The following is a 27,462-nucleotide window of genomic DNA, read 5'->3' on the forward strand; positions in this document are numbered from 1 at the left end:
TTATTAAATGCTGAAAATGCTGTCTCTAAGACATCCGAGCATGCTGAAAATATTCTTCGCCGCAGAGGCTACCACACTAGGCCATGATCGAAGAAGGCTAAAAAGTACTGCTGTATCATCAAACAAGGATAAAAACACACTATCTGCGGGTATGCCTGAGAACTCACCACAGATGCCTCCTGTCCTTGGTCTCTGTATGCCTGCAAAGAAAAAAAAATGCCGAAATACATTAATACTCTGCGAGGAACAATGACAGTGCATAGTGACTGTAACTGTAACATTCGCTCACATTTAGCTCAGTTCGACGCATTAGCGCAGAAAACGCTACGAAAATCCAGCGGTTCCCTTTCGGTGGAATTAGCCTAAATTATTCGGTGGGGCGAGATACTCAAGAAAACACTCTTGGAGTTTCGAACCTAGAGTTGGCCGCCCGCAAAAATGCGCTATTAAGCCGCGCGAATACAGCATGCATTCGCGTTTATGATTTTAGCGATGTTTTATTTGTCCCCATTAGCCCGACTAACGAAGATCACGAACATGTGTCCTAATATTCAAAAATATTAAAAGGACCTGAAGTTTTTTATCGGCTCCTTCAGCTTCACAACTGGGAAAATATGGGATGCGCTCTCATCCACTGCCTCAAGGATTTTCTTTATTAGCAGCGATTAGTCCGGCCTAATGAGTTCAGAGAACGTGAACTTTTCTGCCGCGCTCTACCGCCGCCAGTCTAACCGTGATATCAATATTTAAAGATCTAATTAGAACAGTGTAACATTTGCCGGGAGCTGTGATGAAGTCCCGCATATTTATGAAGTGGACGCCTGCCATGACAGCAATTAAAATTTGGCCGAGTTCGTGGCCTGCAGATACAAAGCAGCACCTAAAATAGCGAGCATGCACATATGAACATAATGTATACATCGTTCGGTTCAAATGGAATGTCAGAACGGACATTTATTAACGAGGGGGCACGGTCATGGAATCCAGCGAACTTAATTTTTCTTTTAACGACTAACTCCAGATTGACTGTAAGCACAAAAATGCACAGGACCGAACGAAAATATTGGGATAAGATAGCACGACCAGGAAATGTCCTAAGTCTGCGACTCGGCTCGTGTAAAAGCACATTTTGTTTTCATTGCCCTTGTTCTTTCTACTGATAACTGTTACCATACGCTGCTGCAGCAACAAAAAAGTTACGTCACATTTCCACTAATTGCACACAACTCCGCAGTCTCACTCACATGTCACAATAAATAACTTCGTAGTGTATGTCGTAATGTAGAAACTAATTGGTTACAAACAGTAGGCCAGCGACAACTATTTATTCCTCCCGTGCGAGTTCATGGAGCCAGTACAGAGAGAGGGAGAGACGGAGTGAGAGAGAGAAAAATAGTATTAATGTTCAGCATGCCGCCAACTCTTCTCAGACAAGAATTTTGGCAATTACCGCTTCATGGGCACTTAAAGCACACCGATGATAATGAGCTCAACATTACACCACAGTGCACGTCTCTGTTTACTCCTGCGCGTAATTATTAAATGACACTCGCAAAGGTTATGCGTGCTGTGCATGTTCCTGCTGCGACCACGAAATTAACTGCGTTGCGGTGTTCCAAATATTTTCTTACGTTGGAGGCTGCTTCACTTCTCTTTAGTTGCTTAAAGGCAAGCTCAGACCTTAAGAGCAAGATAAACAGTTTACACCTAAAATTTCTCCATGAAGTATACTTTTCAACGTAGTGCACCTAAATGCGACCACGTATGCTAATACGACAGAAGATGCATATAAAAGACGAAATGCAATAAGCGTAGTCGGAAAAACCTCAAGAAACTGTCGAGAACGAGAACTGCAGGATGCGCACGCGCTGCGGTGTGTTATGTTGCAACGAATACACACCGAGCGTCAGTAAACACGCATTTATGCAGACACACCTTGTAATTATCTTTAGTGCTATAGCGCAAAAAAATGTATTAGAAAGAAACCGAATACCGTTATGTGTTCTTTCTATGTTTGCTTGGACCGCGTAGAACTTGGCGTGGTTTTTGTATTTTTACGAAGAGGCAAGAAACGTACAAAACTTCGCATCGCTTTTAGTTCACTCTTCTACAGCAACGAATGCGTAAACGTGCCAAAAATAATAATAAAACAAACAAACCTGTTCTCTAAAAAGCACAAACAGTCACGCACGCAGGCGCACTAGTACAAGAACAAGCGCGCGCTGACGCATACAAATACAAAAAATACACACAGAGAGAAAGAACCTCAAGAGTGCGCCAGCGACGATGAACTGAGCAAATTGCAAGCGAGATCAGAGCGGAAATGACTGCTTCCCGAGACGTAAGGGTGGAAATGGCCTTTCCTCCTGAGTGCTCAGCACTGAAACCCGGGGCAAAAACAAAGTGTTGCGTTGTACACAACGCTTCTTAGTCCACTTCCGCCATAGAGAAGCGACTCCGGGTCACCGGAAACGCGGAACTTGTCTTCATCCTCAAGCTTGCTACAGGATCGGCAGCATCAGTAGCGAGCCGTCTGAAGGCGAACGCGAAAAAAAAAAAAAAGACTCACGCGCACTACATTAATTGACGCAACTACTTAAGTTTCATCGCACAAAGTCAACTGTTTTGTGGCACGCTTTACCACGGAATGTATTCCCTACTGATTTCGTGGCAAAGACGTCTCTGAAATTTTGTAAAGTGTTAACCTCACCTAACTCACTGTCATTATCCGTAGCTATTTATGTCCAGCTTTTATCATCCTTCTTAGCCCAATTGGTGATCGTTATTAGGTTCCCTTCTTGCGCCACCTCATAAATACTGTAATTGCGAAAACACATAACCCCGATTGATTGATTGATTGATTGATTGATTGATTGATTGATTGATTGATTGATTGATTGATTGATTGATTGATTTAGAAGCAACCGGGAAGAGACAGATAGAAGGAAAAGGAGGGAGGATAAACGCACGAAAATTATCAGAAAGGCGGAAAAGATACGCCATACATTATACGGCGTAAGTTTCCCACGCTTCTTTGAAAAAGTTCAATGTGCCAAGGTCATCGAGCCCACAGTAATCCATCTTTCATCATCCTTTTTCAATGCATTACAGACTTCCTGAGTGAATGAAACATCCGTGCCGGCGCAACGTTCGTTGCCATATAGGAAGCGAATTTTTAAACTATTACTAGTGGTAAACAAATAGGCAGCACAGATGGAGTGTGCGTCGAGCACGACAGCAGCTTAACGGCGGTAACTCTTGAAGGAATCCCTTCGGGACCATCCAGTATCCACGTGCTTTTTCTCCTAAGAAAATAAAGCGTGTCTGCAACCACTACCCCAACCATACATATACCCTGCGTGAGCGAGGCGTGGAGAAATTCACACGGGGCCAGATATCATCTTCGCGGCTCCGAAAAAAAAAATGAAAGAGAATACCGAGACAAATGGAAATCGATAGCAGCTATCAGAAACGGGACACTAATCGAAAAAGAGAGACGCGGCCGGGCGCGCCGGGGCTAAGAAGGGAATGTAGAGCAAGTATTAACGAGAAAAAGAAATAAAACAAGCCGCAGCAAGCCGCGCCAAAGCGCCCCGGGGGACAAAAAAGTCTGCTATCATTTGGACATTGCTCTGGCGCTTTGCTTTTCAATTTGTTTTCTTTGTGTTTGCAGTTTCGTGCAGTTTTTAAGCGCAGCGAAGCGGTGGAGGCGTGCGGGAATAAATGAGTCGTTCGTACCGTCGTGCCTAGCACGGGAGCATGACTGCGTCGACCGCGCGCCCTGCTGCTGCGCTTGGTGGAAGCAACAAGAAAAAAAGTGTTATCCATACGGGTGCTGCGCTGCACGGAATTAAAACAGAGAGAAAAGCGATGCCAAGGGGAAGAGCAATGCACATCCACAGAAAGAGAGAGTCCCTACATACGTACATACGCGTTCGCCGTCTAGATGCACGACGAGCATTATTTTGCGGCGCGAATGAAAACTTCGCGCTTGGAAGGAAAAAATAAAGACGGTTAGCGTGAGCAAATAGGAAAGTGAGGCAAAAATCGGCGCATTGCCGAATAGCGGGCGACGCCCGAAGACAGCGCCACGCCGAAGATGGAACGTCGAAATTTCCGCTACCGCAGCGAGGCCTACCCGTCACCCCTCCCTTCACTGCACCCCCCCCCCCCCCCCCCCCCCCCTTTCGAACCTTTGCCTCTCCGCGACATCATCATAAGGTACGGGAAGGAGGCAAACAAATTCTTCACATCCATTCCGAGTGCGCGCCGCGACCTGAAAGCAATCGTATACGTGTTGTGCTCAGAAAGTAAGAACACGGAAAAAAGAAAAGAAAAGAAAGATGAAGCGGAAAGAATTGCGTGCGAAAAGTCAGAAACGCGCTCTGTTCACCAGCGACTTCTTTGCTTTGTCTTTCTTTGCGCGCATCTTTCAAACTTTTATATGGGCCGAGTGCCGTATACGTTGTTTATGCCTTTCGTGTATTGGACGCGGATATATATCTATATACCGACAAGAACTCTCACGAACGCAGGCCCGCACGAACGAACACCTATATTTACGCTCGGGAGGTCGGCGTGAAGCCCGAACGTATATCGGTTATGATGATGCGCCCGCGGCGCCGACGGTGGCTGGCGAGGGCGAGGAGATATTGTTCCATTTTGCTGCGCTTCTTGGATCCAGCTCGACGAAAAAGGAGGAGTTGGGGCAAGGACGATGAACCCGAACCGCGGACAGCGGCTTTGGCAGTGTATGCACGCACCGACAGCCACAGCACATTCCTGCGCGATATGCACACAGAAGCGAAGCAAGACGCGGCAACCGACAACGGTCGATGCATTGCCAAATGGGACATCTTATTCAGCTGGGAGGGAGAGAGAAACAGCCCGGATGACGAGAGAGTAAGAGGGCGGTTCACAGAGAGTGCGCTCATCAATTCTTCCTCGCATCTTTCCCTCCCTCCGCCGTGTTTGTTTCGCTTTCCATATCGGTGCGGTCATACCTGCGCCAGCCAGCCAGCCATTCAGCCCACGCTTTCTTTTTTTTTTTTTCCCGACTTCCAGAGGCTTTCTTCGCGAGTTCGATCAAGGTGAAAGCGTCGTGAGTGCGGCATAACAAAACGCGGGGGGGGGGGGGGGGGGGGGGGGGATTTTTCTCCGCTCAGGTCGTGAGCCGGCGCTTTGCGTCTGCAAGTGAAAATGTGCGTGTTTCCGCGCGCGCGCGCCTTTCAGCGTTGTTTTAAAACGTGTGCGGGAGGAAAGATGCGGTCGTTGCGCCAGGTATAAGCTTTCCGCCAACACACGCGCACGCGCGCACCTTGGCATTCCGAGACGTGATCCGGAAGAAAACAGCCGGCGGAAAAGAAACGGCAAGCAGTACGGAGAAAGCGGATGGACAGGTGCATATATATATGTGTGTACAGAGGAAAGCGCGCACAATTTTGTACGCAATATGAAAAGCGAGCGGCGCCTGCCGAGGCCCCTGTGGCAGTGTGGCAGAGAACGGCTGATAAAGAACCCCTGAATAAATCATGAACGATCGCTCTGGCTTGGACGTAATCGCGCAAGCTTGTCTCCAAATGCCGGCTGCTCGCACACAGACCGTTTTCTTCTCTCTTTCTCTCTTTCCCTCTTTTCTTCTCTTTTTCAAAAAACCGCCCGAAACAGGACATATCCATCACGCCTAATTCCCTTTACTCGCGTTTCTTAAGTGTTTATTTTCTTTTATGCCTCAGAGGATTCAGGTACTGGCGCTGTCTGTTGAATGCCCCTACCTGCCTTTCCCTCTTTTCTCTGCGCTTCTGTTATTTTATTTATTTACTTCACACATAGTTTCTGTCGAGAGAATCTTCACACGCGGTGTGAGGTACACGCGTGCACTGCACCATCGTCGCCTCATGACGACGATTCTATAGCGGAAACGAGAACACTCGACCGTATAAGCGATGCCCGTGACGGGAAAATTATGCATGGACCCACTTCGCCTCAAACGAGTGATGGCCCTTCCGCCGATATTAACGGCGCGATCACGTACTCTTTAGCGGCTCGCGAACTCGTTCGGAAAGAGGGTTCCTCGAAACCTCTTACTGCGTGTAAAAAATGTAACTAGTAAGCACGATGTGACGTTCCTTAATAGAGCGGGGGGCCGACAGGCAGTTTCCGTCGGAGCTAATCCGTCCTGCCAGGCTGCACATGGCGTGCAGAGCCGCCACTGGGACGGCATAGAGAGGGCAAAGGATGAACCTATATGAGTTGACGCTGCGGCAAGTAATTCAACGAACGGATCGTATTGAAGGCCTCGTATTGAAAAAAATTGAAAATTGGTTTTTGGGGGAAAGGAAATGGCACAGGATCTGTCTCACATCTCGACGGACACTTGAACCGCGCCGTAAGGGAAGGAATAAAGGAGGCAGTGAAAGAAGAAAGGAAGAAAGAGGTGCCGTAGTGGAGGGGTCCGGAATAATTTCGACCACCTGGGGATCTTTAACGCGCACTGACATTGCACAGCACACGGGCGCCTTTGTGTTTCGGTGTCCATCGAAACGCTGCCGCCGCGGTCGGGATCGAGAGAATTCTAGTTGGCTGCCCTGCGCTGGAAGAATGGAAAGGGGACATGTAAGCGGGAATGCGGAAACAGTGACGGACGTGACCCGCCGCGGTGGCTCAGTGGTTTGGGCGCTCGACTACTGATCCGGAGTTCCCGGGTTCGAACCCGACCGCGGCAGCTGCGTTTTTATGGAGGAAAAACGCTAAGGCGCCCGTGTGCTGTGCGATGTCAGTGCACGTTAAAGATCCCCAGGTGGTCGAAATTATTCCGGAGCCCTCGACTACGGCACCTCTTCCTTCCTTTCTTCTTTCACTCCCTCCTTTACCCTTCCCTTACGGGCGCGGTTCAGGTGTCCAACGATATATGAGACAGATACTGCGCCATTTCCTTTCCCCCCCAAAACCAATTATTATTAGTGACGGACGTGAGAAGCGCGGGGCACTGTCACAACCTGTCGCAGTTGAACTCACACAGTGGCGTTAAAAGGCAGTTAAACGCTTCCCTCAATGCGCCTACTCCGTACATACCTAAACTTGCACAATGTTCAGAATTCTAGGCTGTTGGCGGCGGCTAATAATATGCGCTGAGCTCACGAAGTGGTTCGCATGTTTCAGCTTTTGGAGATTCACCGTAGTGTCACCTAACGGGAAAGCCTACATTTTTACTAGCATTTTCATTTTTGAGCGCTACTATGTATTCGCAGCTATCGCACTCTCACAAAGAAGGGGAGAACTCGAAGAGGCACAATGGAGTAAAAAATCTAAACACATCATAACGAAATTGACACCGAAAGGTGCTGCTGGACACATATTTAAGTGCTGGCACTGGTATAGTGAAGTATTTTTTTTTTATTTTCCAAATTAATAATTTCACAGCCTGCGATGTGAAGCGAGCGAAGCGTCTGTTTCTGCAGTCCGTTTTCGATTACTTTTCTGAGCCCAGCATTAAGCTCACTCATGTGGATGGCCCCCAATTAACACCATTCTAATGCACGCATGCCAGCCAGCCTCTTTGCGAATGCTGGCCGTGGCGGCTCCGTGCACAACATCTGCGGCGATCGACGCTTTTCGCGTCTTCCTCAGCCGTTTCAACGTGCGCGAGTGAACCCAGAAGGGATCTACGCGCGCTGAGTTACCGGCAGGCTTATTTCGCGAGACAAGGGTGCTATAACGTGTACTCGCGCTGATTAAGAAGCCCTCATCTGCACCGTGACAGAAACTCGGTTACAGAAGCGCATGGCCGCCGCTCGCACCCGCCAGCCCCTTTCGACAACGTGGGGAGTAAAAATATATATACAGAAGCAACGCAGGAAGAAAAAAAGCTAGCCGGTGAAAAAAAAGAGAGAGTGATACCTTCCTAGTCGACGATGCGGAAGAGGCGCACAGCGCTCCCGGTCGGAGTGGCTCCGATGTGGATGGCGGTTCGGAGAAATTATAATTCGATTTAGTTCCAGACGACTGGGGAACGGCGGCGTTACATCCCTCGAAAGACGGGCGCGCGGGAACTGACACGTCGTTCCCCTGCTCCCGCCGCCTGCACACCGCCCGGAGTCGAAAGCGCACGTGCGATTTCATTGCGGGTGTGTGTGCGTGCGGGGATCACAGCGGCGGTAAGAGCGAGATCTTATGCGGAGAGGCAGTGATGCGGCTTTATCTCTTGCGTCTGAAAGCCGAAGCACATGCCAACGCACGGTGTTTGTCCCCTCTTGATTGTGAAAGTTCAGCCCAGTGACAAAGATAGCCCACTGTACAATCTCTGTTCGTCATTCTGATCTGTTTTTCGAAATAAAAGTTACATCTGCACGTGAGTTGCTTTAACGGCCTCACTGCGTGCGCTGTATTGACGCTGTGTCTCTGGGAAACTTCTCAGGGTGTTATTTTTGTGCTTTATTTGCAATAGTGCATTAGCAGGTGTTCCTATTGTTTACGTAAAAGAAACAACACACACAGGAGTTCAAGTTTTTTGACGCGAACTCCATGTGGCGCCTGGGAAATCTCAACATCTTTTAATTTTTTTACACCGAGTACAACTGAACCCATGACAAAACAGTCAAATGCTTCAAATTATAATGACAAACTCATCATGAACTTCAACTGAAAAAAAAAGCGGCCAATATTGAACGTAAGTGACCCAAGCCAGGCAGCCGAAGTCACAGCAACGTCAAGTTCGTAGCTAGTGGCGTCAGGAAAACTATACTCCTGAGTGCGGCCTCTCCGCCCGCCGCTTTACGGGATACATCCTCGCTCGCTGTGGGCGTGGCTTACTTGTTCTAGGAAAAGTAAAGAGGCAAGGAAGAAAAAAAAAACCCCGTCTCTCGTCTTTAGAGGTGCAAGTGAAAGTATAAGCAGGGGGATCTGCAGGGGCGGACGGGTTGGCGAGCGGAAGGACTAGTTTGCACAGCTCGTCTGGAAATTTCCGCAAAGGTGCAGATCTGCCGGTTTCGCCCTACACTCATCGCAAGTTCCATCTACGCGGCGCACGCGTTCAATCCATTTCGTGTGCAGGAACGCCCAATGTAAGTACACAAGGGACGAGCAGGCCGGAGACAGATAGGCAAGGGTATGGGCATGGAGGGTATGGGGTGGTCTTGACGAGCTGGATGGCAACGGGAGTGGGGGTCAAACAAATGAGCCGAAATGGTCGGCACACGTGGCGCCGCCTGACGGAGCGCGCAATTACGTAAGTTGCCGGAGCATGCGCGCCTGCTCGCGCGATTGTTAGAGGCGAGACGCTTCTCCAGATGAACAATGTTTTGAAACTCATTACAGGCCGTCGTATAGCAGGCTCATGGCGAACATCGGAGGGGCTGGAGGGAGCGGGCGTAGACGCGAGATATTCTGGGGAAATGAGGCACGTGTGCATACTCCCCGTGCCCCTAGATGGCGCAAGTAAAACGGCTTATAACGAACCGTCTTTCAGCAAACGCAGACGAAAAGGAAAGCAGTGGCGAAATAGTTGCGCATAGGCAGTACGTGGTAAATAATGAAGAATCTTACTGAGGAGTTTTCGTAAGAATAGATTTCGTTTATTCTGGCAAACTTGCGAACCCGTGTCCAATTAATCAGACGTGTCGCAATTCTCCGATCCGCCTTGGAAACGCACATTACGAACTGCGATGACCAAACGGTTGCGAAAGGTAAGAGTAATTTCTTTGCCCTTCAGAAAAAAATAATAATAAGTTGGTCTTATGAGTGAGAGGTAAAAAAAATAAAGTTCTCTGGCACATTAAAAGTGGCGAGTGCTAAATACAGGTGCTTACAATCATTTCAGTTTTATTGTGTTAAGCAAGGTGGAGAGCCGCGATGTAGGTATAAGTAGAATGCGTTTGCAGCCTTTGCTTAATGCTATAGAAAAAAAAATCGTTACTTCATTCACCTAAACTAAAAAGAAGCAAGGTAAAATGTAGCCAAGCGTTAAGGATTATATGCGTAATATAGAGGCACTCATGAACGCTTCACAAGTACCATGAGCGTAAAGTTCTATGACACTCAAGGCCGTATTATCTCCACGAGGTCAAGAGCCGTTTATACGCTCAGGGTGCAAAGCAAAAGAAAGAAATTTCGGTGCATCAACAAAAACGAACGCCCACATACTCTCGACTTGCTGGTGTTCTCCCGTCGCGCTGTGTGTGCATCGGCTAACTAGGTTTCTCGCTCTCAAGTCAAACAACGATGGCCTAGCCGTTGTTTGCCCGGGCAGCTGAGCCGGAAGAACTGCTCTCAATTTCGAACGACGGCAAATAAACGTAAAATAACGAAATGAATGTAAAAAAATAATAATAATGCAGTGGCGCCGCAACCGAGACATAAAGTGTGAAGCACGAAAGCGTGCGGACGGGCGGTGGAACTCGATGCGACAGCATGGACAGAGCTATGGTTTGGAAAGTAGAAGAAAAAAAACACTGAAGCAAGCAAAACAAAAAGAAAGCCAAGGAAAGTGGGTTCAGAATCTAAGGCAGAGAAAAGGCGCCCCTGGCTTCGGCATAAAGAGGCCAAGACAAAGGAACACAGCCAGAGCAAATATCGGCAGTGGTATACGGTACGTTTCTCCTCCGTGTCGCGCGCGCACAGAAAAGTAAAAGGCGACGTCACGTGTACGCGTTGCGCGGTGGCGGCGCGAGGTCAACTCAGCGTAAGGTTGTGTAAGCAGCCGCCGGCAGCGCCCCTCGTCCGCTCGCAGCGAGGACGCTTCTCTCAGCTCATCCCTCCTGACTCACTCTCTCTCTCTCTCTCCAACTTTCTGGGAGAGAACTAGAAACAAGGTCAGGACAGCCGACTCGGATGGCGGCCGAAAAACAAGGGAAGCAGTGGAAGAGAGACAAAAGGTCGCGCGCAAACACTGCGCGAGTCTATAGCTTTAGCGGCGGAAAATGGTGGTGCAGTGGGAGGGAAGGCGTTTGCCGCCAGCGAAGTACACAGCACAGCAGCTGCTAGCAAGCGGCACGTAGCGCAGACGAAAAACAAAGAGGAAGAGGCCTTTGATCCCCTTCTCTTGCGGTTACAGGCGCTGCCACTAAAGAGAGCGAAGGGACACAAAGAAACAAAATTAAAACACACACTCCTACGAGCAAGCGATAAAGTAGGTTGGTCAGCGCTGCGCTTGCCACTGCTGCTGCTGCTACTAGAGCGGAGGTGAAAGCAAGCGTCCGCACTACCGCGATTTCGTCCGCTAGGGCGACGTACGTGTACACGTAATTTCGTAATGAGGGCGACGCGCGCCGGCAGCGAAAAGCGCCCCCAGCGCGCGCGCGCGCGCACACACACACACACACACACACACACACACACACACACACACACACACACACACACACACACACACACACACACACACACACACACACACACACACACACACACACACACACACACACACACACACACACACACACACCGGTTTGTCGCTAATCGGTTAGAACCTGCCCGCACAAAAAGCTGTTAGGGGTCTCGTTTGTTCCAGTCCACGAGCAGTCCCGCACTCCAGGCCTCGCGCGGAAACCTGCCGCCGTCTGTTTAAACCGAATCTCCCTTATTGTTTTTTTTTTGTTCGCCACCTCTCTCGCAGCTACCTGCTCGCCTTCTTCCTGTATCGGTCGGTTCTTGAGAATCGGGCCGAGTTACGCACTTGTTGCGAGTGTCAGCGCGATTCGAGTCGTAAGACGTCGCCGCCGCTGACGAAGCGCTTCCCACGGCGCTCCCAGTACGAGAGAACAAAAGAAGGCTGCATGGAAGGGGCGACGGAAGGAAGAAAACGCCTTTTCTTGGCTCGTTCCGACGGCGTTCGTGCTCTTCGTGCTGCGGCCTCTTTTGTGTTTGGTCACTGCGGGGAATGCCCTCATTGTTCTTCCAAGATGAGTGTCCGTGCGTGCTTGTGGAATGGGCTCATTAGGCGCGCCGCATTGACCCGGTGAACCTGTGCCGCTCGACAGGGCGACCCCCCCACCCGACATCCTTCTTTTTCCTGCTGACAGGCGGGACAAGGAGCTGTATGTAATGCATCAATCATCCGGAACAGGTCGCCTCTGCAGCCCGCTGTTCGGGTGGCTCGGCACTGCTGTCGTTGTGCTGACGCGTTCTTCGAGTCGTTACGTTAGAGCGCGGTATATTTATAACTAGCTTCGGAAAAAGAGCATGCAAAGCCGGTTCTTGACCAGCGCCTGCGCATGCGTCGTAAGGTTGGTGCAAAGGGCACTGTTCTTCACAGGAGGGAGACGTTCTCCGCAGCACTACACTTTTCACGACGTCGCTGTCCTGCTGCAGCGCTGCCTGTACTCGGAGCTGGAAGGGGACCACCGCCCGTCCCGCGGTGTGCTATCTCTGCTTTAGATCATGACTTACGACGACGGCTTCGTTAATGCGCGCCGCAGTAGACCGGGTGTAAAATTACGGGCTACCCCCAGCCATGCCTCACTGGTGGCGGGAAGGCGTGCGTCGGGGACTCGTTAGAACGGTACCTGAGGCGCAGTACCGGCTGCTGAGCGACTTGAAGACCGAGAAAAGAGACAGAGATAGACAAACCTTTACTTTGAGAGATGGTGGCGTCGTCGGGTGGATGAACGTGTCTCCGAAGGAAAGGGCGGATGATGACAGAAGAGGAGAAGTGAAAATGGCAGAAGATGGTGTCATTGCGCAATGATCTGCACAGCACGCATGCGCACGAACTCATCGCAGAGTTTCTTACAATGAAAGAGAACAGAGAAATGAACCCATTTGCTCCTTATGTCAGCATGCTAGAAGCAGCAGCTAATTCTGCATAAAGCACCGCATTCTCTAGCACGGTAAAAATGAGCAAGTATTATTCTGCACTACAGAATATCCGAGCGAAACAGTAAATAACTAATGGTTTAAATACAAAAAAAGATGAAATTTAGCATACGAATTAAACGTTTTTAAGAAGCCGCAGTTCTGCGTGCAGATTTTTAGTCCTGATTAGTTTGGTCGTAACGTGCAATTCCTACCTTCCTCGAGATAAAAATAAAAGAATTCTGTGCAATCTTGGTACGAGCATCACTTTCTAACCGATTCACATACAAGTTCTACCTTTATTTGTGCATTCAAGGCGCTCCCTTATGCTCATTATACAGGAAGCCAGGTGTGAGCAAGCGTGTCACTGCCAAGCCATAAAACCCATTGCGTATGCGCTTTTAATTTCATCACTCCACAACCACAGGTTGAAAACGGAAGTCTCGGCAACTCCCTTATTAAAGTGGTCTATAGACAGTCTATAGACTCTTTATAGACTCTATTTCCTTCCTATAGATATTTCTTTTTGTCTACTCATAGTCTATAGAGTGTTTGTATAGACAAGTCTACCAAAAGTGTATGGCCATAAATCTATAGATTGTCTATAGACTGTTTATAGGATTTGGATTGCGTATAGACTATTCATTAGGATTGGTCTATAGAAAGTCTATAGACTTTAAAGACGGAAGCCGATAGACAGTCTATAGACTGTCTAAAATTTTGTAGGGCCTCACTCAAAGCGGCGCTTAACTGAGTGCATCTTTACTGTACCCGCAGCGATAGTGAATTTTGGAAAACACAACACATCAACCCATGCATTTTACAAGAAGGATCACAACCTCTGCATAGCGCCAACAGGATCCAAGCATGTTGAAGACCTAAAACCTACTGATCCATCACCATTCGGTTACTCTTATGTTCAACAGGCTCTGCTAACGCTATACCATGGATCGCAGCTATGATCGCGGGGGACTTTTGCGCTTAACTATTTCGGCGCCTCTTGTCTTCGGGGCAGCGTGACGGTATGGGTTTTACACGCGCAACTAATCACGGGCGCATTACTCAGCACCCTCGCGCGTCGTCGGGAGGGCTCCAAGCAGGCAGCAAACCGGGCCACGCGTTGCAGCGTCCGAAAGGAGTGCTTAAGACGTGCGGAAGATTAAGCGGCGGCCCGGCCTAGCGATAGCCGCCACCCTTCCTCACTCGGCCGCCGGCATCGAGGAGAGTACGCCACCGCGGCCACACATTACAGACAGAGCCGAGGCGGAAAGAGCTGCGCGGCAACATATTGGGGGCTATTAATCTCGGGCCCTCCGCTCGGCTTGTCTTGACGGGGAGCTAAGGAGCCGCCTCGAAGCTCTCGTTAAACACGCGCTGCTGAGGGCATCACGGCGCATCGCAACGCGTCGACCGCCGAACACGACCGAGCGGCGCTGCGTTCACTATACCTCCGTTTGGATAAGCTCTCGTATACAGACATGGAGGCACTGGATGCTGCGAGAAGGCTGAATGAAATACATGGGCTTTCCTACAGCTGCTCGGTTCCTCCATCGTGTATCGTCATTTTTATCGGGGCGTATAAGTGACCAGCACCGAAAGTCTACAGGCCTTACACGGTTACTACGAAAGCAATCCCCATTTATAGTTATTGTCACTGTACAACGCAGGCAGATCACAGTCGAAATTGAAGCAGGCGGGACACATCGATGCGTACCATCTAGATTTCTTTCATGCGCCTAATGCCTGGCAGATAGGTTTCGAGTATGCGCCAACTAAATCATCAAAGTGCTGCGATAGGCAGTACTCCGCCTTTCATGTATTAACTTACTAGATCACTCGTACTTACAAACTGCAATGGTTAAGTATACAAAGGACACTGGCTGCGGGTGTCTTTGTTTGGATGACGCTCCCATAAGCACCAATCAAAAGTGGATGCCCCACCTTCGCGGCTCTCGATATAGTTAGCGTTGACCGTCAGGCTGCGCCACTTTAATCTCGCAGTAATGTTAATTCGAAGAAAAATAAGCGCGGAACCAAGAAAGACAATGCGCTGTCGCGTCTGAGGTGGCAGTTTTCGAACAGAGCGCATGATTTCACGCACTCGAAGCTGAGCGCTCCCGCGGTAGCTTTCGCCGTTGCTCTACAGCTTCCAAGACGTACAATGGGCTGAAGAAACTTACGGCTCACAGGAGCCGCCAACAAGAATAATTTTCTCGCAGCTATCCATGCTGTCTCCATATCAAAGATTCACTGTGCGCTCGTTTCTGCGGGGGATGTAATAAATTTCTAATTTTTCAATTGTAGAAAGTGGCCACGATCGTTCCTCTCTCTTCTTTTTTCGTGGACGGGGTGTTTTGTTACCTTTTGCAGTCGATTGTTCGTTGGCTTATTTTTTATTTTATTTGTATTTTTAGCCATTTGCCACGCTCAACGATAAGAAACCATCACCCTAAGTCGCCGAAAGCAGCTCCTTTTTCAGTAACAGACACCGCGTAGAGTGGGGCAAGTAAAGAGGAATCGTAGCCCTTTCCTATACGTGCACTATGTTGCAAGGCCCTTGCAATAACAACAGCGTCTGTTCTTTTCTCACAGGATCGATTCCGTCCTAAAACAATACTCAACTACGAACACCAAGATTGAGATCCTGCAGTAGAGGCATGAGAGCATGCTTCATTTCAAGCGAGAATTCCGGCACACCAGACGATATGAAGCGACTCGCCACTAATGTTGTCGGTAGTTGAACCGTCGTCGGTAGTGGAACCTTGGTGTAGTATAGAACTAAGAGTTCTTTTATTTTTAGTTCAATACAGCAATATAAGTAGAACGTTCATTTGGGCGAGTTGGTATAGATGCATCTTTAGTAAAACAGCGCGAACAACGTAGGACAAGATGAAGGAGGACACAGGACGGGCGCTGTCCTGTGTCCTCCTTCATCTTGTCCTACGTTGTTCGCGCTGTTTTACTAAAGATCCAGCAATATAAGGGCGATCAAACTACAAAACGTGATTAAGCATAGCCACATATACCTAACACTACATGCTTCGTTCATGATGCCAAAGAGTCGGACACACACTAATACCCGCGCGGCTCTGAAAGAAAGAAAGAGTTAAAAAGAGGAAAGCCTGAAAATGCTGCTCTTGCATGCCCAGCTTTCCTGGACATCGCCAACTGGTGGCATCTGGCGGCCGCCAATAGCGAGGACTGCGCAACTGAATGGGGAATACTTTCATTTTTAGTTGAAAGAAAACTAAAGCCAGCCGAGAAGTGGTGCGCAAATATTTCGGTAACGGAGGCTAGCCCTTCCTACACGTTGCAGAATTTTACTTATAAAATTCTTCCTGCGCTCGCACCGAAGAATTTTGGCGGCCACAGGAAATCAATTGGGTGCACCAAAAATTCAAAATTCCCGGGGTAATTTTTGATGCTAAGTGCCATGCAGCTCATGGCTGCAACCACACAAACTAGAAGCGCTTGTCGAGATTTCCTAGGCTTGGAAAGGAACAGCAAGAAGCTTCTTCGCCTCAATTGAAGGGCCGATTGGCAGTGCAAAAGTGAGCTTGTCGTCGTGTTTTTTTGTTGCAGGGAGCCTTTCGCTACAAAACCTTCAAAGCGAACGAAAAAAAAAAAATGCCACGTCGTTGTTCCGGAGAATAGCAATTTGAAGACTGCTTTATATACAGTTTCGTGGTCAGCAACAGCGCGGCGGCAGCACTCAGCTGACGTGCCGACGATCCTCGGTTCATCTCTGCAAAGTTCTTTTCCTCCGTCTCGCGGGAGACTGAAGAGAACTCGCGATCGCGCTGGTCAAACAACAAACCTATCCCTCCGAGTTCGCCTCTGTTTTCTTGCTCTGGCGTCTCCCGGGCGCGCCGACCAATCGGATTTTGAATGGGTCTCGAGGCGCCTTATGGCGGAGACGTGAAGATCGAACCCACCGTACATAGGAACACTACGAGAAGAGAGAAAACTCCCTGGCCGCGTGCGCTGAAAAATGAACAAGGCAGGAAATATACGAAGTTCAAGCATAACGTCTACTCTTCGTACTATACCGGCGCGCTTTTTCCCGCTGTAATCTTTTTCTCGCAGCGTTTTCTTAAACGTTAGAGCTCCGCTTTGAGCTCTACACAATCGACCTCTCGTACACAACATCGATCAAGTAGGTATACCTTTATATTTATATCGGCTTTGTGCGCGTGCGCGTGTTTCTGCTTTGTTTTCCTTGTTAAGCTCATGGCCCGCTCATTTCATGGTGAACTCGACAAACATACGCGTCACGGGACATGCTATAGTGTGTGCAGAACTTCTGAGAAAAAAGGAGAATCGATTCACGTTACGTTCGCCCATGTGCAGAGCCGGAGAAAAGGAGTCGTAAGAACGTGGAAGCGAGAATGCTTCTTTTCTCTTTCTCTCTCTCTCTCTCTCTCAGCCAGTCTCTCCAAGAGCGAAGTTCCGAACTTCTCGCACCTATAGGCACAGCTGGCTGACTGCAGATTACTTCCCCGAGGGAGATTTCTATAGATCGCGCAGAAAACAATAGGTTATGCCGCCGTGGCTCGATCAATGGCAGTCGATTTGCAGGAAGATTTCGCCGCCGGGGTATATGTACCACGTGTAAAGGCTGGCGTGTTGAGTAGCAGTCAACGGCCGGTATACGGTATTGAGCGACGGACTTGCAGACAGCATAAAGTGAGCGCACTGCTCGGCAGAGAAGGTTAGACAGAGGTGCACAACTAGAACTCGTGAACACGGTGCCAATGGCCTGAGCGAAATCTGTACGTTTTTTTTTCCTCTTTCGGAAATAGAAAACCCGCCGAAAATTGAAGAACAATTCAACGCCCGGGTTTCGTCGAAAGCGCGTTCGGGTGATACTTGGTTTTCCAATACGGTCGAAGTTTGTCGATACGCGGGGAAAAAAAACATTACAGGCAGGAAGGCAGAGAGCCTAACCAGAACTGCGTCCTGTTTGCTGTCCTATACCAAGGAAGGAAAGAAGGGAGCCACGAAAGCAAAAAGGTAGAGAAAGATTTTTTTTTTTTTTTACAGGACGGTTACTACTGGTTAACTCAAGATTCCGCGGCAGCTGTTAAGGTATTTGCACTTTACGTTATGTTGTGGTTGGGAATATGAGAGCGTCCTCACATCTGTATAGTTCTAAGGCGCTCTTTTTAGTTTGCCACACATAGTCGTTTTTCTTCTATGTGTGCTTTCCATTCCGCCGTTCTAGAAGCTCAGCACCCCCGAAGATCCTCTCCTCTGGAGGCGCGTTTCTCAACAGCTGTCGCAGATGGACCATGCTGTATTCCTCCGTCCTTACCATACCCTTCTTCCTCCTTCCATGGTTAGCATGTTCCGAATAGTTACCGTGGTACGCCTTTCTACACTCTCACTGTAACCTCCTCTCCTCTCGCCGTACCCTCCTTCCACAGCAGCCCTCCTTCTCCTTCTAGGGTAACTATCCTCTATTGGTCCCCATAGCAACCACGTACCAGGTGCGCCTTCTCACGTTCTCGCCATACCCTCCTCCTTCCACGGTAACCACCTTCCGAACGGCTACCGTATTGGTACGCCCTCGCCATAAATCCTTCTTCCGTGCATGGTAATCCTCCTCGTCCTTCCAGGGTAACTACCTTCCGCGGGTAACTGGTTTCCGCGGCAACCGCCGACCGGTTGCACCTTCTTATGCTCTCGCCATACCCTCCTTCTTCCAGGGTTACCATCCTCCGGTTACGGATTCCTCCGCTCTCCCGATATCCCCTCCTAGCACGGTTAACACTTTCCGAGTGGTTCCCATGGCAACGCACCGACGACAACGACAGACAACGGCATACCACTACGACGCCAAACCCAGGAACGGGCGCTTAACAGCTGTCGCTGTAAAAACGCATTCTAGAAACAACGTACGCAAGACACCACGTTCCACTGCCAAGGGCGTACGCCTCGACCGCATATATACGCACAGCAATATCATTGAGGTCGTATCGGCCGCCCGTCTGTTAGGTCTGCTTTAAGTATATCGGCCTCTCAAATAGCGACACATCTTCGAGATATCCCATTGCTTTGAATAGTGACCGCCATACCGGACTACGTTGTGCATGCGGCAAAGAGTAGCGCTGGCTGAGCTTGTTAACGCAAGTTGTCGGTCTAAAACACGATTGGTAGCTGCATTTCGCAAGGAAACAGAAACAAAAATGCTTTGAACTTGGGCTATAGAGAAGTCATCTAAACCTTTGGGACCACACTGGCTCCTATTCTGCAAACGAGGAAGCTAGGTAGTAGAGACCGATACGCTGTCTCTCTCCCCAGTGCCGCTGTATACCGGGACAAGCCTACAGCGAAAACCTCTCCGGAGTTACACGTACCGGGAGCCGAAGTTCGCTGACAAATCTGCTCTTACCATGTGTCACGCCAGTCACAGAGCGGCCAGAGGGCAGATATATTAAATTAGCGGACAAGGAAGGGCGGCGCTGTCGATCCTGCGTTAACGTTTGTGACGTATTATATGTCCGCAATGGATCGCACGCCAACGTCACTCAGGAAAGCAAAAATAAAAAAAAAAAGATACGCAGAGGAGGGAAACGCATTCTTGGAGGATGCTGGACGGAGAAGAAAAACGAAAGAGAGATTGACGAGCAAAACAACAGCAGCAGCAGCGGCGGCGGGAAGAAGAGACAGGGCGCAGCGTAGGAAGCCGCGAGATGGACGGACAGCGGAGACGAGGCCGTCCGGCGAAGATTTGTTGCCGTGCGAATGCCCCGGCACATTATTGATCCAATTTGGAGGAACACGCTGAACGACGACAGCGCCGTTCGATCACGCGGCCTGTGCAGTCGGCCCCGAGCGGCGGCAGCGCTCGCTCCTCCGCGGTCTCTCCGGGGGGAGGTGAAAGGCCACTGGAACTTGCGCACCGCTTCGCCACAACTCCCGCTCCCCCCCCCCCCCCCCTTAACATTCTCACGCCCCCTTTCCGCTGCCCCTCTTCGAACCTGCCTTCCCCCCCCCCCCTCCCCCAGTGCCCTCCAGACTTCCCGGCGTTCTTTCGCCAGCAGCGTTATAAGGGATGCGCCGTCGAGACGCTGCTGTCGGGTAACTGTTCCTTGCGACAACATCGTGAAACTGGCTGCCGGCCTCGTAAGAGCGTCGATGGTGAAATCTTGTAGCACTCGAGGAGGTCGGAATTCTCGGCGAGAGCCTAAAGCGAGACGAGTCGTCTCCCAGCGCCTGCGTGCGTTCACATGAGAACATTCGTGCGTCTATGGACGTACACGTGTTTCGCCAGTCACTTGGCGAGATGCGCGTGTCAAGATGTGTCTTACAACAACACCCGCCGCCTCTAGGGGCTCGCGCATGCCGTTCGGTAACACTCGCAGTTACGTCATATACTCTTTCGCACGGGCCTTGGGAGATGTTGCGGAAAACACGTATTTCGCCTGTTTTGCGCACTCCCTTCGAAGCCTGTGCTTGCGAGGCGTGCATGCGAGAATTTCGTCGCAACACAGAACTGCATTGTACGCTTTTCGATTACCAGGACCCTGACCTTTCATGGCGCTAGACCTTTGTTTGGCGATTATACCTTTGGAAGTTTGGCTGAAAATTATGCGCATTTGCAGACCACAGGATGTTACGAATGACCTACAGCTACAAACTGCTTGGCGCAAAATGTGCATGTTTGAGTTTTTTTTACTAACTGCGAGTATACAAGCACGATATACAAGCGAGTATACAAGCACGAGTACAAGCACGATTGGGAAACTTGAGGAAAAGTAGGACGCTGGCGGTTTACCCTGCAAACGAAGAAGCACGGTCCTTCAAGACCCCTGTGATGTCCTGCGATGGCCTAACGTGCGTTGGCAGACATTAACTCGTGTCGGTAAATCAACGGGCCCCACTGCGTGACTTTGGGGTTCTTCTCACTTTGCATTCCATAACGCTCCGCAGGCTCGCACGTCTATCGGTCGCGTTTGGTTACGCTCCAAGAAGTGCGCAATGGGAAAAGAAAAAAATTAAAGAAGAAAAACTAAAATAGCGGACAAAGCAAAGAGATGAAAAACGCAGTCTGCAGACAGAAGCAAAAAGAGATAGCCTCGCAAATTGTGTTCAAGCAAATTCGGGAAGCTTTGCGGCCGATCGCTAAGATTTTTTGGGTACTGTCTTCAAATTCGTTTTCCTGACACATATGTTGTCACTTTCCTTTGCCGTCATTTCTATACGAGCAATTCTGAGCAAGTGCTCGCCAGAGGCGATCACGAGATCATCGCCGCCGGTTAAAAAGCCAGAATGGCCCGATAAATCCAGTTCGCCGACCGAACAGCGCAATGCAGTATTCGCGGCGTGAGCGCCCGCATAATCGAACAGAGCTGACCTCCATAACAACGTAACGCTGGGACAGATTTTGTTGCCCGCACGTTCGCAGCGGCGGACGCAGTTTTTCAACCGTCCACTAGCACCCCCCCCCCCCTTCCTGTTCTTGCTATTTTACTTTACTCTTTAGTGCCAGCCCGCCACAGACGCACGCACACGCTTCCCGTAGGTGTCTTGCGGAGCCCGATCCATTGCATAAGCATCGATGCCGGCCGATCGATGGCCTCGAATGCCGACGTGAATGGCCATCGGTCTTCCGAGCCAATCCCTGCCGCTGTGTGCGCGGCACGGGGCCAACCTTTGCTTCCGCTCCTTCCTTCTTTCCCTCTCTCCTTCGTACGGACTCTCGAAGCATGTACACTATATACCGTCGCTCATTGTGGCGCGCTTATGCGATAGCCGCCGCGCTTAACAAGCTTGCGCCTGAGAACTGATCGAACATTCTTCGTCGTGTATATCGATACAGTGCGTAACGAATGGCGCCAGCTTCGGCCGAGCTGTAGGAATGTGGCGAAACTCGAATAGGAGGTTTTCATTGGGCGATCGCTGATGAGAGGCTTTCTATACGTGGAGCAGTCCTGCTCCCCGCTTTCACACATTCGTAAAGGCGGTATTAATGCAGTGGATTGCAGCTAGTCAGATCCATTCGTTGTAATGCCTATGTATGGAAGCATCAGTGGAAGGGTCGTGCATGCTACTCTCTATAGGTGAACAACGTTTCACGGATCCTTAGCTGCGAGATTTGTAACTTCTTTATCTCTCTCTCTCTCTCTCTCTCTCTCTTTTTCCCCAGCGGGTGCCGTTGGATTGGCAATGCGCATGAATCCTGTTTAACAAGCGGCACTTGCACTGCGTAAACATGTGTTAAGTCTACTCAGTGCAACGACTGTACGTACGTGGTTGCGAGAGCTTCAGTAAGCTTCCCTAAACTCAGTAAACTTGCTGCCTCCAGTGTTGGCAAGCATCCAAGAGCGACATTCAGATCGAATTTCAGGAAGTAATGCTGGAAAGTCAATGCTATAAAAACAGTACAAGGAAAAAAAATAACGTTTTCCTTTCCACGGCCCTGCTCTCGGGGTGATGGGCCACGAAGGGGCGTTATAGTTTAGAAAAGCGTGTTGCGGCAGTGCGAATAGGTCAGGCGTGCTAGAGGTAACACTCAGCATACTGCAAACGATGGTGGTCACTAAGTAGAACCGCGGGATAAATCAAACCCGGATATATCAAATTATGGCTATATCGAACACCCCTATTATTCCTCTGAAAACCCCTTGTAAAAGTACAGGAAAGTCGTCTTGTATATCGAACTCCAATGTCGCCGGTCTTCGGATATATCGAAAGACGACTAACGCCCCTGCAAGTGGCGCTTCTCTCCACGGCGCTCTTCAAATAGTTTCCGCGTGCGGAGACGGGCCGGGTCGGATGCACGGCCTTGGGCATCTGCTGGTCGCGCTTTCACTGTGAAGCCACATGACGAGATGAACGTGGGGTATGCTTGAGGTCTCTTGTAGTCATTTTCCACATCAGATCGCTGTGCCGTCATGCGGTGAAGCCAACCTAACTGAAGCTATATAATCGGCGGCCATCGCCTGGCGTGCTTCGCTCGCTTTGTTGCCAAAGGCCTTGCGGAAACCAAAGGTAGCTTAATTTTAATGCGATTATTCTATTGATATTGTACTGATAACACCATCAAACATCTTATGAAAGGCAGCGGGTAGTTTCAAATCGCCGTCCGCAGCGGCTTCGATGCAGGTATGGGGCCCAGCAATGCCTATATCGAGCGCTACGTTGCCAGCACGCCGGCGGGCGGCATGTCGCCGCAAGAAGCGCGTCAATAGCGGTGGTGAAACGCATTCTTGCTTCTAGAGGTCATATATAATGTCATCTGTTGTCATTTTATATGTATGAAATTATCGACATATCGAGCCAGCAGTCGACCTGGTTATAACGAAACGGATTCTACCGAAATAATGGATATAACGAAGGAACGACGATTCCCGTTGGAAGCACGGCCAACACGGGCTATAACGTAGCCACGGCTATAGCGAAGTAATCGTCGGGGCCCTTCAACTCCGCTATAACCGGGTTGAACTGTATTTGGTGGTTCCCTTCGAATTCGATATACACGGGTTAGATTGGGGTGAGATTTTCATGAGGTCGGGGTAAACAGAAATCGAAGAAGAACATGATGTTAATGACGATGATGCAAATCAAACACTTCCATGAACACATGATACCACATAGTCCAACCATCCAATGTATATATGCACGGGCCGCCGCGGTGGCTGAGTGGTTATGGCGCTCGGCTGCTGACCCGAAAGACGCGGGTTCAATCCCGGCCGCGGCGGTCGAATTTCTAAGGAGGCGAAATTCTAGAGGCCCGTGTGCTGTGCGATGACAGTGCACGTTAAAGAATGCCAGGTGGTCGAAATTTCTGGAGCCCTCCACTACGGCGTCTCTCATAGCCTGAGTCGCTTTGGGACGTTAAACCCCCATAAACCATATATATGCACGAGTCATCCACCGAGGTAGGATGAGCATTTGCTCATTCCAGAACAAACCACAGACAGCGTGATACTTTGCAAGTGACAATTTTTATCCAAAATTTTCTGGCTGTATTATCGAATTCGCTATAAATTAAGTCACGAATTCGTTTAAAGAACGCGAACGACGCTCTTGACAGCGTTAGCGACGTCAGCAGGAGGTTATGAAAAGTTATTCCTAATATACATCCGTATGAACTGCGCATACTATTCCGTATTGAACAAGGTTATACTGAACCCACGATAATTAAGGGGAATGTAATCAGCTCGTCCTTGACGGGAGTGTGTGCCCGACTTTCATGGAATTTCGCAACAACCAAGAATTACCGCGGCAGTTCAGATTGCGAACACTTAAATCGCAAACGCAAAAGAAAAAAAAAAGAAACGTCCCCGGGGTATTACAATCAGCAATTATCATTACCGCAATGTGTACCACCGATCCATTCGGGGAAATTCATGCCCCTCTCGGCGCGACAGACGGGGCCCGGCCATCATGCTTTCGCCGCAAGCTGAACGAGGACAGCAATGGCTTCTCTTGCGCGAAATGCCGCCCACGCGGAAACCAAGAGCAACGACGAAAAAAGACGAGGAAAGACAAAGGGAAGAGGAGGCTGTTAGTTGCAGGCCTTCCTCGGAGAAGAGAGAGAGCTTTGGATCACGAAGCAAACGGGAGCGAACGCGTGGAAAGGGGGAGGCAGAATAAGAAGGTCGGGGCCGTGTAAGCCAGCCTATCGATCGCAGCAGGCCAGGGCCCTCTTTACAACGGAGAGTCGTTCCCGCCAGCCGGAGCCTGAGCGACTTCATTCAGCTTCTTATATTGCACGCCGCTGCAGCGGCGGTGGTCTCGTATTTCCAGCAAGCAGCCTTCCTCCCGCGATCCACAAGACCTCCTCTCTTGCAAGTCGCTTTCCTTTGATCTCCGACAGCGCGTGCGCTATTTGGGCTGCGCAGGTGAGACCCCCGGGGTCCCTTTTTCGCTCTGTACAAGGGACGCTCCGCAGGCGACCCAAGTACACTTTCATCCTTTCCCATTTGGTTCTTTCGCGACTTCGACGACGTAAGAGCCTTGGCTCCTCCAACTTGCGGATTAATGACATAGTGCCGATGCGTAAGAGCGGGACACAATGGAAAGAGGAGACCCGGGAGAAGACGTGGACACGGTGCTGCCGATCCACTCAACAAGCTGTTCCGCTAAAGAACGGGCCATTGTGCCGCCGTCGTTACTTGAATGGACGAATACGGCGGCGCATAGATTGAGCGCACCCAGTGCGGTGAAATGGAAAAGGGGGCAGGGAATGAGGGTACATAGGTTTAGCCGTGCTCTCGTTTCCGTACACGCCTCCGCTCGCATCTGATCTGCTACGAACAAGCGGTGCTGTCAGGATCTTATTCTCTCTTTCAGGATAGCAGCCCGAAACGTACTGCGTGTACTTAAAGGGCTGGAAGAAACAGAAAAAAAAAATCAGGGTTCAAAGCAATCTCATGCCTGCTGAAGATTAACAGAAAGGAGCTAAATAGACTATTTTTTCCCTTTATTTCGTGCGTCTAATCAGCAATATATAGTCTGTTGCGTACTGTACTTATTTTCACCTAATTGAATTTCTTCTTTTCTCGCTTGCCTACAACAGAATGGGGTTTGCGCACTAATTTGTACCTAATTTTGTAACTAATTTGTACTGAAAACTGAATTTACGGCGTTTTTGCAATTCGTTGTCCCCGAAACGCAGCCTCCGTTACCGCGGAACGAACCCTCGACTTCGTGCTCGGGAGCCCAATGTCAGACTCTAAACCAACCGCGATGGGTGAAGCAAAAATTTGATCACGTCTGAACAGTGATAAAGAAAAGGCAGGGTTCTGCTTACTACCCGCCGGAAACCGGCAGCCACGGTAAAACAAGACGTCGAATGGGGTTGATGAAATTTCGATAAGGGTCTCACTTTGCGTACAGGCGGCCTCGTTGGCAAAGTAATGACTAGGGGGGCCGCGCGCAGCTTCTAGACAGGCGGCACCAATGATTGTCGTTGCACCACGCGAGTTTCAAAACACGTTCTTTTTTTTGTCTGTATACATATATGACTCTCGTGATTCGCTAACTCTCCGGGCCGTCTGTGCTGCCCAGAGGCCATGTCTTACGCCTAGGGAGACCTTCCGTACGTCACACATGTGTGCGCTATCCCGAGAGATCTAGCCGTGACCTAGAATAAGCGAGTGGCAGCCGAGCACTCACTTTCTCCAGGATACGAACCCTTGAAAGCAGGGATTTTTTCTTACAGGTCGCAGTGGGTGACTCCAGAGAAGACGATAAAATGCGTCCAACTCTGGCCTGGACGAAACACGACAGTGCTCCTTAACAGCGCTTATATCTACAGCAGCCGACGACGCATAAGAGAGGAAATAAACAAGCGAAAAAACTACGGCTTACTAGTATTGCCTCGCCTAAGCCACTTTGACAAGGGCGCGCTAAGATATACCATTCACGTCCGCTCTCAGTGGTGGTAACGAATGCAAAATGCCAGTATCGTTGCAGAATCGTTACGATGTTGCAGTCGTAAGAACTTGCTTCGTTTTGCGCAAGATTTTTAGCACCAAGCATTGACTCATTCGTTATAAACAACATAAACAATACGCACGACCCTAATGAAGTAATAAAAAAATGTTGTAAACACCCGGTAGCAAGCCTCTGTCTTATTCACTTCTGTCAATGCCTTAGTGCTTTTCGGCGTTTTTTGTTTGTTTTTGTTTGTTGCGCTTTGTGCGCTCCTGTTCGTGCCTCTTCTTGTTGCCCTGTATTCTTCGCGCAGTTTTAATATGACTGCTCCTGCTGCCGAGACAGCATTTTTGCCATTTATTACAGAGATTATTGCAGAGATCGTAAGCAAAGCTAAAACTCAGCTTTCGGTTCACGTCACTCACTGCCAGCTGCATTTGAAGTTGTGCTGCGAATAACAGGGAACTGAGTGAAATACTGCGTAGATCGATGAATAGATAGATGCAGGAACAAAGTAGGTAAGTCTCGGGTACGGGTCACTTAGATTCCGTCATGAGTACATGACATCTGGTAGTCCGAGATTGGCATAAATGTAGACGTATGCATTCGAGCGGGGTAAGTAAATGTTGGTTCTTGATACACTAGGGCTTGATCGGGCTGCCCGTGAAGGCTGCATGCACACAGGTAACGCACACACTTCCACGAGACCTGTATGGAAGACGCCTCCCCAACAAATCCGGCGCGCTAACTTGCGCAAACGGCCTTTTTTTTTCCCCTTGCCCGCACACACAGGGTGACCGCATCTGCCATCCCCAAAGCTTGCTCTCTTGCTTCGCATATGCGTGTACGAACCCAGGCTCTTCGCGCAATACTTTCCATGCTTGCCACCGCGCACCGGACTGCTACTGTCTTTTCTCTAGCTTTTCTCATCATTTTTACATTTTCTTTTCTTCGGAACAGCACAGATGGTGAGAGAACTGAGTAGCTGAAGTTTACTTTCCTCCGTATCCACTGCAAACAAAACAATTTTCTCCCTCTGTCGAACGAAATCAGCGCCCTCCCTCTCGATGCAGTGCACACACCTACTACACCGCAGTGCTGGCTACTCCGCTGAATACACAAGAACACCTGGTGTGTGTGTTTTTTTTTCAGGTTTTGTTGTTGTTTAAACTCGTCCTTCGTCCAACACTTAGCGTCTATCTCCCGTCGTAGAGCGCTGCCCGTGCGTCACGCCGGAAATTCTGTCAGGAGATGTGTATATATAGGTAACGCCAACGCAAACAC

General features: G+C 49.6%; 1 protein-coding gene across 1 annotated transcript in view; it reads right to left on the reverse strand.

Annotated features, from left to right (window-relative positions):
- The window catches only part of LOC144129231 (uncharacterized), a 278,887-nt gene that overhangs the window by 190,283 nt on the left and 61,142 nt on the right, over nt 1–27,462 (reverse strand). The window contains exon 2 of the mRNA XM_077663230.1: nt 168–200. The gene's annotated coding sequence lies outside the window, so the exon portion shown is untranslated. The remainder of the gene's footprint in view (nt 1–167; nt 201–27,462) is intronic.

Source organism: Amblyomma americanum, chromosome 4 (genome assembly GCF_052857255.1).
Source record: "Amblyomma americanum isolate KBUSLIRL-KWMA chromosome 4, ASM5285725v1, whole genome shotgun sequence".
Lineage (NCBI taxonomy): Eukaryota > Metazoa > Arthropoda > Arachnida > Ixodida > Ixodidae > Amblyomma > Amblyomma americanum.